Source organism: Triticum aestivum, chromosome 4B, assembly GCF_018294505.1.
Source record: "Triticum aestivum cultivar Chinese Spring chromosome 4B, IWGSC CS RefSeq v2.1, whole genome shotgun sequence".
NCBI classification, from domain to species: Eukaryota; Viridiplantae; Streptophyta; class Magnoliopsida; order Poales; family Poaceae; genus Triticum; species Triticum aestivum.
The window spans coordinates 323609874-323619901 of record NC_057804.1 but is presented as its reverse complement, the minus strand read 5'-3'; positions in this window follow the sequence as shown (position 1 = coordinate 323619901).

Genomic DNA, 10028 nt, shown 5'->3' with positions numbered 1-10028 from the left:
TTGGGTTCCTAAAAGATGCCTTGAAAATCTTCAGGTGTTGGTGTACTAAAGTAGGAGCACTCCTTTGTACCCCTTACTTGTGCACGGGCAGTCAGAGCCGCACCTACGACCATGCTTAGCAGGGCAGAGGGAGGATTCAAAGCCACAAGATGGTCAAAGCAACGCCAAGACGGAGACACAAAGAGCAAGAGGGCGAGGTGGACTCCCCCGGCAAGACCCTTGCCGGGGCAGCCCTCGCAGCCACGGCCAGAACCATGCCGGGGCGGCTTGCCCAATGCCAGCTGAGCGCGCCACCCTTGAACCCTAGGTTTTCCAACACCACCAACCACGTTGGGACCAAGGCTCGGGAGGCGCCGCCATGATGGCATGCAGATCTTTGTGAAGATCAGAAACACTCCAAGTCATATGAGGATTAGAAGACGACGAACCTCGGCGAGATCCTTGCCGAGAAAACCCACAAGACCTCTGGCAAGATCCTTGCCAGGGACGACCACAACGCCATGGCAAGACCCTTGTCAGGGCCCCGACAAGGACCTTGCCGAGGGCATCCGCGGGGCCACAGCCAGGCCCATGCCCACAAATATTTCCACCACCGCCCCCATGTAGCTGCCAGCCCACCAGCAAGGCAGGCACCTGCGTGTCGACGTGAGGCTTCCAAGCCAACTCAGCGCATGCCTACGTGGGGCATGCAAATCTTCATGAAGGCCCTACCACCGCACCACCTCAGCAGCCAGCCAGCCTACATGGCACTGACCACCTCGCTGGCCCAGACGCGTGTCGAAGCAGGGCGAGGCGGCGGTAAAGTGAGGGGGACACCTAAGGGGCGCATTAAATGTGTCTTGTCCCGTAATGGCTAAGCGATAAGCTTAGCCAAAATACACCGATGCCACCTCCTGTGTGCCACTATGGCGATCCCCTTGACTATAAAAGGAGGCCCGAGGCATCCAGGAGAGGGATTCGGACGCTTGGACAAGTTACGCTCATCGTAGCTAGCTCAAGAACTCCAAGAACACTCATATACACACCAAAGCAGGACTAGGGTATTACGCATCCTTGCGGCCCGAACCTGGATAAACGACCTGTGTGTTTGTGCTGACTGCTGGTCCCGCTCTTCTCACGACCCCTCGCCCTGAAACCGTAGTAGGGATTCCCGTGATCCCATAGGTGTCGTTTCCACCGACATCTTTGGCGCGCCAGGTAGGGGGGCTCAGTTGTGAGAATCTGGTCTAGCAGCTAGTCGAACAGCTCTTCATCGCCATGGCTCCCAAGAGGAAGACGACCGCGCCGATCGGTTCATCTAGAACCGGACTGCCCATATCGGTGTGGACCAGTAGCGGGCCGATCGCGGAAAGAACCCGTGGCGCGGCCCGCAAACACCCACATCACCCTGGCAGTCCGATCCTAGCGAGCGGCGTCGTTCGTGCGCCAGGCGACGGACCGCACACTGCAAACTCCAGAGACGGAATTGGGCCACCCGCAGGCGGCGCGGGGCCCTCCAGGGGTGTCACCATGCCACCCGACGGCGGCATGCCAGCCTCCAAGACACCAACACCGGCGCCCACGGCGCGTTCTTCCCAAGTTGTCCGTGATGAGTAGCGCCACCCCGCTGGTGGCCCTGGGCGCCGTCCTGGGAAGGGTCCCGTGTGTCCTTCACAGGACGAGGAAGGCCAGCATGCACACCGAGGTGCTGGCGAAAATGGCAGACAGCTGCAGGGCCGTGATAGAGCTCCTTCTAACGTAGTTAGAAGTCGAAGCGCATCCCGGTCCATGCAGCTTTCGCCGCCGCCCACACCAGCAGAAGCTCTGGCGCGCGCGCAACTGCTCCTCGACTTTCCTCCTGCTGCTGAGAGGCTCGACGAATGGAGAGCCACTATCTAGAGCCTCGTCGGCATCGCCTACAAAGATGAGCTGCGACCAGCGGGGCCCGTAGGCCGTTGCTCCGTCAAGCCACCGCATGCCAGCGGTGGAAGGGCCGGGGGCGATGCAGCCATGGTGCATTGTCCTCCCCCACGCCAGCCACCGCAGGTGTCGATCCGTCGTGATGACGCTTGTGATGATGTCTCCATAGAGTCGTCTGATCCATGGAGCCACCGCGACCAGCGTCAAGTTCTTCGGGAGCGAGCCCTTGGAGACGCTCGAACCACCATAGAGCGCCGGCATGATGCATGCCACCAGTCAGACAGGCAGGCAGGACCCGCTATGGCCCACCCGACACCGGGAAGCTACGTGGCCTGCCCTACTAGGCAGGTTGTCCGACCTTCACCCGTGAGCTATGGCAGTTCCAAAGGCCCTCCCACCGCATGTTCAAGCCCGACGTCGACGAGAAGTACAATGGCAAGACCCACCCGTCAGAATTCCTGAGCATCTACACCATTGCGATGCAAGCTGCTGGAACCCGCGACGATAAGGTGCTTGCCAATTACTTCCCTTTGGCGCTCAAGCGCAATGTCATGTCATGGTTGATGCACTTACCGGTGGACTCCATTTCCTCTTGGTCGGATCTGTGCCATGAGTTCGTTGGCGCCTACACTGGAGGCCATCAAGCTCATGGCCGGGCAAGCGACCTGCATATTATCCCCCAGAAGGAAGGAGAAAACCTGCGCAAGTACATCCAAAGGTTCAGCCGAGTGCAATATAACATCCCAGACGTTCATCCCGCCGCCGTGATCAGCACATTCCATCAGAATGTGCATAACCGCAAGATGTGAGAGGAGCTGGCGATGAACAAGGTCAGGGATGTGGCCGAAATTTATGTTCTGGCCGATGGATGCGCTCGGACGGAAGAGGGGAGGAAGTACCCCGGCGAGGATGCCGGCGCAGAAACCGATTCCACGGACAACGACACCGCTGCCCCGACGAAGAAGGGTCGGCGTCGTAACAAGAAGCACAAAGGCAAGACTATACTTGCTGTCGAGGGGTCCGACGACACCGGCGCCGCCAAGAAGGCCAAGGCAAGCAACCCCGACAAGGAAGTTGCCGGATGTGCCGCTTGCTGGGCCTTGGCAGCGGCCGACAAGCCGGGAAACTCTGACAAGCAGTATTGCAAGATCCACCGCACCAAAGGCCACGACCTCCAGAACTTCTGACAAGTTGAGTTGCTCGCTTAGAAGCAGAAAGTTGAATATCAGAGGCGGGACAAGGAGAAAGGCCAAGACGGTGCCGAAGGATCCGGCAAGAAGCGTAGCGGCCATGGAGGCCGCCACGGCAAGGATAACCAGCAAGAGAGGCCCGCTCGGGGCCGCGATAAGAAGTAGGAAGATGATGATCATGACGACGATGACCAGTCCGGCGACCATGATTTTCAGAAAGCTACAGAGACCATGTGCATCGATGGTGGCGCCTTGCTGCACACCTCTCACCGCCAGCTCAAGCAGTGGGCGCGTGAGATCACAGCGGTGGAGCCGTCGCTCGATGCACGGAAGCCACTGAAGTGGTCCAGCATGCCTATCATCTTTGACACTGAGTGAGGGAGTCGTGGATTAGGGGGTCCTCGGACAGCCGGACTGTTGGACTATGAATATACAAGATTGAAGACTTCATCCCGTGTCCGGGTGGGACTCTCCTTTGGGTGGAAGGCAAGCTTGGCAATTCGGATATGTAGATTTCCTTCTCTGTAACCGACTCTGTGTAACCCTAGCCCCCTTCAATGTCTATATAAACTAGAGGGTTTAGTCCGTAGGATGACACCAATCATAATCATAGGTTAGCTTCTAGGGTTTAGCCTCAACGATCTCGTGGTAGATCAACTCTTGTAATACTCATATCATCAAGATCAATCAAGCAGGAAGTAGGGTATTACCTCCATAGAGTGGGCCCGAACCCGGGTAAACATTGTGTCCCCCGCCTCCTATTACCATTAGCCTTAGACGCACAGTTTGGGACCCCCTACCCGAGATCCTGTGGTTTTGACACCGACATTGGTGCTTTCATTGAGAGTTCCACTGTGTCGTCACGGTAAGGCTTGATACCTCCTTCAATCATCTACAACGAGGCAATCCAGGGTGAGGTTTTCCTCCCCGGACAGATCTTCGTATTCAGCGGCTTCGCACTACGAGCCAACTTGCTTGGCCATCTGGAGCAGATCGATAGCTACGCCTCTGGCCATCAGGTCAGGTTTGGAAGCCTGAACTACATCGCCGACATCCGCGGGGACTTGATCCTCGATGGATTCGAGCCCATGACAGGTGCGCCGAACAGTCACGATGAGCATGACTTAGATCTGCCATCGGACGGTGTTCGGGAGATCACACCTGCAGCTGCTCCGGCTCTTAAGCCGGAACAGATCGTGCCATCTGAGGACGGGTGGATGGACCCCGCCACGGAGGCCACATACTCAGCAGCGATAGAGCCGAACGCAGACTTCGCCTCCAATGAGGTCTGCTCGTCGGACCCCCAGACTCGCCTCCGACCGCAGGCTCTAAACCGCGTATATCCGTGCCCATCAAGCCTGATTGGGCACCAATCATGGGGTTTATCTCCGCGGATATCTTTCAGCACTCGCCCTTTGGCGACGTGCTAAAACTCGTTAAAATCACTTTCCCTTTCAGAAGACTCTTGGCCGAACTATGTCCAGCTTGAGTGGGAAGCTGTCGACGAGGAAAGTCATTGCCCACCCACCACCCACTTAATAGCCGTTGTCGATGACTCAACCGACATGCTTGATCTCGACTCCGAAGACATCGACGGTATGAATGATGATGCCGGAGAAGAACAGGAACCACCGCCCACAAGGCGCTGGACAGCCACCTCATCATATGATATATACATGGTGGACACACCCAAAGAAAACAACGGCGAGGAACGGAAGGATGCAACGGAGGATAATCCTCTTGAGAAGCAACCAAAGTGTCGGCGTCACTGGCGCCATTCTAAATCTCGCCACGGCAAAAACAGCGATAACGGCATAAGAAAGAATAATACCCTGGACGACTCCAAAGGTAACGGCGACCCCAGGGACCCAGCGATGGAGCAGGATGAGCCAGGGGACAGCGAACATAGTCCGGGGCCGCTGTCTGATCACAGCGATGCTGAAAATAAAACTTATAAACCTGTCTCCGGAGAGGAGAACAGTCCGGACGACGATGCACTCATCATCCCAGAAAAGCACTTGGAACAAGAAAACCTCCACAAAAGGCTTATTGCCACCGCGAGGATCTTGAAGAAGCAGAAGCAAAGGCTTAAAGCCGCGCAAGATTCGCTCAACCGCATATGGAACAAAGTGCTCGACACTGATGAAAAATACGGTGGCAATCGCCACACAAAGAGCTACCCAAAGCGCAAGCTGCTGCCCGAATTCGACGACGAGGCTATAGGGCCCATCCCGCCGTAAAACAATACAGCTCTTCTGCCAGACCGACCACCCCGTGATCGAGACAGAGCGGCTCATGACGCCACACACAAGTCAGCACACGATCTATGTGAGCACCTGGACAAAAGAGCCAGTATGGCCAGGTCCATGTATGGATCTACGAAGCATGCTCCTACGCAAGATCACGACCACCAAAATGACTATACTTATCGAATACCAGCTCGGAATCAACACCGAACACTACATCCATCGGAAGCATGTCACAACACATCCAAATACAGGGGTCTCGCGCACCCCCTGTGCTTCACCGATGAGGTGTTGGATCATGAATTTCTAGAGGGATTTAAACCCATAAACATAGAGGCATACGACGGAACAATAGACCCTGCAGTCTGGATCGAGGAGTTCATTCTTCACATCCATATGGCTCGCGGAGAAGATCTCCACGCCATCAAATACCTGCCCCTCAAGTTGAAAGGACCAGCTCGGCACAAGTTGAAAAGCCTCCCCGAAAACTCCATTGGAAGTTGGGGGGAACTCGAGGACGCTTTTAGTGCTAATTTTCAAGGTACATATGTCCGACCTCCGGATGCAGACGATTTAAGTCACATAATCCAACAACCCGGAGAGTCAGCCCGTAAGCTTTGGAAGAGATTTCTCACCAAGAAGAACCAAATCGTCGACTGCCCGGACGCCGATGCCTTAGCGGATTTCAAACACAGTGTCCGAGACGAATGGCTCACCAGACATCTCGGCTAGGAAAAGCCAAGGACAATGGCAGCCCTAACAAGCCTTATGACCCACTTTTGCGCGGGTGAGGACAGTTGGTTGGCCCACAGCGGCACAAGCAACCCATGCACATCCGAAATCAAGGATGGTAATGGGAAGTCGTGACGCAATAAAAACAGGCGTCGAAATAATGAAGACAGCCGAGACAACATGGGTAAACGCCAGATTCAGGGGTTCTCGACCCGGTCAACGAAAAAAGACATTTAAAGGCAGCAGAGATGGACCGTCCTGCCTAAACAAAATTCTAGACAGATCATGTCAGATTCATGGCACCCCTGAGAAACCTGTGAATCACACCAACAGAGAATGCTGGGTCTTCAAGCAGGCCGGCAAGCTAAACGCCGAACAGAAGGGGAGGGAGCCGCCAAGTGAAGACGAGTATGAACCTCGCCAGCCAAATACTGGGAGACAGAAAAAAATTCCACCAGAGGTCAAAACAGTGAACATGATTTACGCAACCCACATACCAAAGAGGAAGCGCAAATGCGCACACCGAGACGTATACGTTGTAGAACCCGTTGCCCCCAAATTCAACCCATGGTCGGCCTTCCCGATCACTTTCGATCGCAGGGATCATCCGACTAGTATCCGGCATGGAGGTTCGGCTGCCTTAGTGCTTGACCCAATAATTGACGGATACCATCTCACCCGAGTCCTCATGGACGGCGGTAGTAGTCTCATTCTGATATATCAGGACACTATCCGCAAGATGGGGATAGACCCGTCAAGAATCAGCCAAAGCAATACCGCCTTTAAGGAGTAATACCAAGCATAGAGGCCCATTGTACGGGCTCTCTAACATTAGAGGTTGTATTCAGTTCTCCCGAAAACTTTCGAAGCAAAGAACTAATCTTCAACATCGCTCCATTCCGAAGAGGCTATCACGCACTACTCGGAAGAACGACCTTCGCTCGTTTCAATACAGTACCGCATTATGCTTATCTTAAGCTTAAGATGCCCGGTACACGTGGTGTCATCACAATCAGCGGAAATACAGAGCGTTCCTTGCATGTGTAAGAGTATGTGGTGGCTCTAGCAGCCGAACCACTGAACGGCCTCTCCAACCCGAATAAATGATCGATCGTCAAGACCACGGACACGGCTAGACGTGTCCGGTGCACCACTAGTTGTAGCAGCCTAGATAAACCTGAGCTTGGTCGACGGATATGTCCCCATATATGGTGCTAGGGGCTACCCGCATGAAAAAGGGTCCATAGTTCGGCTCGACCCTATTAATACACAATAGATTGAATTCTAACAACCAACTTTTCGCACGATCGCACTAGATTCTTTCACCTGGGTTTTTCTTTTTTTACAGATGATCATCGTGCTACACCCTTCCAGGATATGGCACAATGGAGATAAAGGCGTGGATGTGCAGCAGGGCCCAGTTCAAAGGTTTTCTTTTTAGATTAAGACCTTGTGTAAACCGTTTTTATTGTCTCTTGTTGCCTCACACCCTCCGGGCACTTAAAACAACCGAGAGGGACACTGGCGTTATTTGCAAGCTCTTTCTTCACGCAAGATTAATGCACGTACCTAGAAATTCAGGGCTCATTATCGAGGGCGGTACTCTGCCCACTATATGTTGTAAAGTCCAAATACCTTTGGGAGTGTTCGGCGTGGCGAGTTTGGCCTTATATGCATCAGCTCCGAATCATAGCTTTGGTCAATAGTTGGGTTTGCCCGTCTCCCGTGTTTTGCTACCTTACGTTCTGCTCTATCGGCTAAGGTGGCACCGGGAGAACTACTGCGATTGTGCCCTAGTTCATCTGGATAAGCACCTCAGTAGAGAAAGCCGAAAACTGACTGTAATGATAAAGCGAGAGACTGGTCAACCACTTGATGACTCAGCGGAATCTTCGCGATTCCTCCGCATTAACGAAGGACTAGTTTCCCGGTCACGTACGTACGCGCACTGTAGTCGGATGAACGCGGATGTACCAGGGGCTATATAGTAGCCCCACCGTCAAACTCCTATGGCTAAGTGAAAGTGTTAAAGCTATATAGTCCAATTGCCTTGTTCGTCGCGCTATCACCTCCTTAACGGAACAAGGCATTGGATCAAGTGTGATTACGCGCTTTACCGAACACCCCCGCATTATATGCGTGGAGGCTGAAGCCGACGACTGCAAACTTTCAGGTTATATACATACATACATAAAAGGCCGCACAGGAGGCACTACAATACTTTACGAGCAAAAGTATAAATATAGCCTTTATTATCAAAAAGCATTGCTTTCACAATCAAGATACATGTCACTGGAACATGGTACTCTTTGAGCACTGAGCCTCTATTAAACGGGCACCTTCTAGGACTTCTTCAAAATAGTGCTCGGGCGAGTCCGGACCCCCGGGCGGACCAGTGGTTGCAACATCGGTGGCCTCCATCTCCGCCCAATATGTCTTAACACGGGCAAGAGCCATCCCCGCACCCTCTATGCATGCCGACCTCTTGACATCATTGATATGCGGCACAACACGAAGAAATTGTTGCACCAAACCAAAATAACTATCCGGGCTCGGTTCCTTCGGACACAGATGGTCCACGACAGCCTTCATGGCAAGCCCGGACAATCTATGGAGCTCGTCCCACTCGGCCATTCGCTCATTCAATAGCAGCGGATGCTTTGGAGCACTAAACTATGACCAGAACAATCTTTCCACCTCATGATCTTTCAGATCCTTGAAATACTCCGTCGCATCAGCAGCACTCTTTTTTAAGTCCAAGTATTCATCTGCAGAACTCCTCAATTGACCGAGAGGAGCATATTTCGGATCGCCGAACTTCGTTCGCAATAAAAAGGGCGTCCCAGCCGTATGACACCAGCTTGCCGAAGCTCCTCCTGTGCTGCTCTGATTTCAGAGTGAGTCTCCTTTGTTGCTTGCAAGGCCTTCTCTAGGTTAGCCATTTTCGTTTGGTTTTCCCTTTCAAGAAGCTCATATCGGCTGGCGGCATTTTTTACCTCAATAGCCATGTTGGCTATTTTATCATCACTTTGACGATGCGCGGCTTGTTCGGCTTTTAATTCTTCGGCTGCCTTCAGGGCGGCCGCATCACTTCTCCCGGCTTTCTCTTTGGCTCGGGCAAGTTCTACCTGAAGGGTCTCCACGGCGGCAGCTCCATCTGCAGTCAAAGCATACTATAAATACTAGCATCATGCTCTTCTTAATATTTGCTGACGACCCGAATATACATACCCTGTGCCTCGGCAAGCCTCTTGTTAACAAGCGTGACGTCCGCATCCGCCACGTCAAGTTGCCGCCTCAATTCGGCAAATTCAGCAGCTCGATCAGTCGTCGGATCTGCAGCCGCCTGCACACAAAAGCAGCGCTATCATTACCTGATACTATGATCCTTTGCTCGCCGCGTCTGGATGGCAACCAGAGTCTCAGGGGCTACTATCTATACAAAGCACATGTTGCGTGTGCGGTACAGTCAAATATATATATATATATATATATATATTACTTTGCGTACCTCAAAGCCTCTTAGCAGGCTCGTAAAAGCTTCATTCAACCCTCTTTTTGCGCATGAAATCCTCTCAACCACCATACCCAATCAGGTACGATGTGCCTCTGAGATAGCCGCTTGCTCCAGAAGACCTATCAATGTGTCCGGTTGTACACCGGGCAATCCCGGGGTTTTTCTGTTGGTCTCCTTAGGAGCCGAGAACTCCGGACTTCGGGCGGCCAAAGAGTTACCTTCTGGCCTTTGCGGATCAGGGGAGATCCTCCATGACGACACCTTAGGGTCGTCCGTCTCATGAGGCGAGGAAGTAGGAGGATGCGTTTCGCTCTCCATCATCTCCAGAAGAAGATCCCCCGAGGACGAACATTGTTGAGAAGGGCTATGAGCCAGACTTCCAAACATATGTCTCAGATGTTATTCTCAAGAAAAGAGCAGGGAATATTTATTAATGTGCCTTTG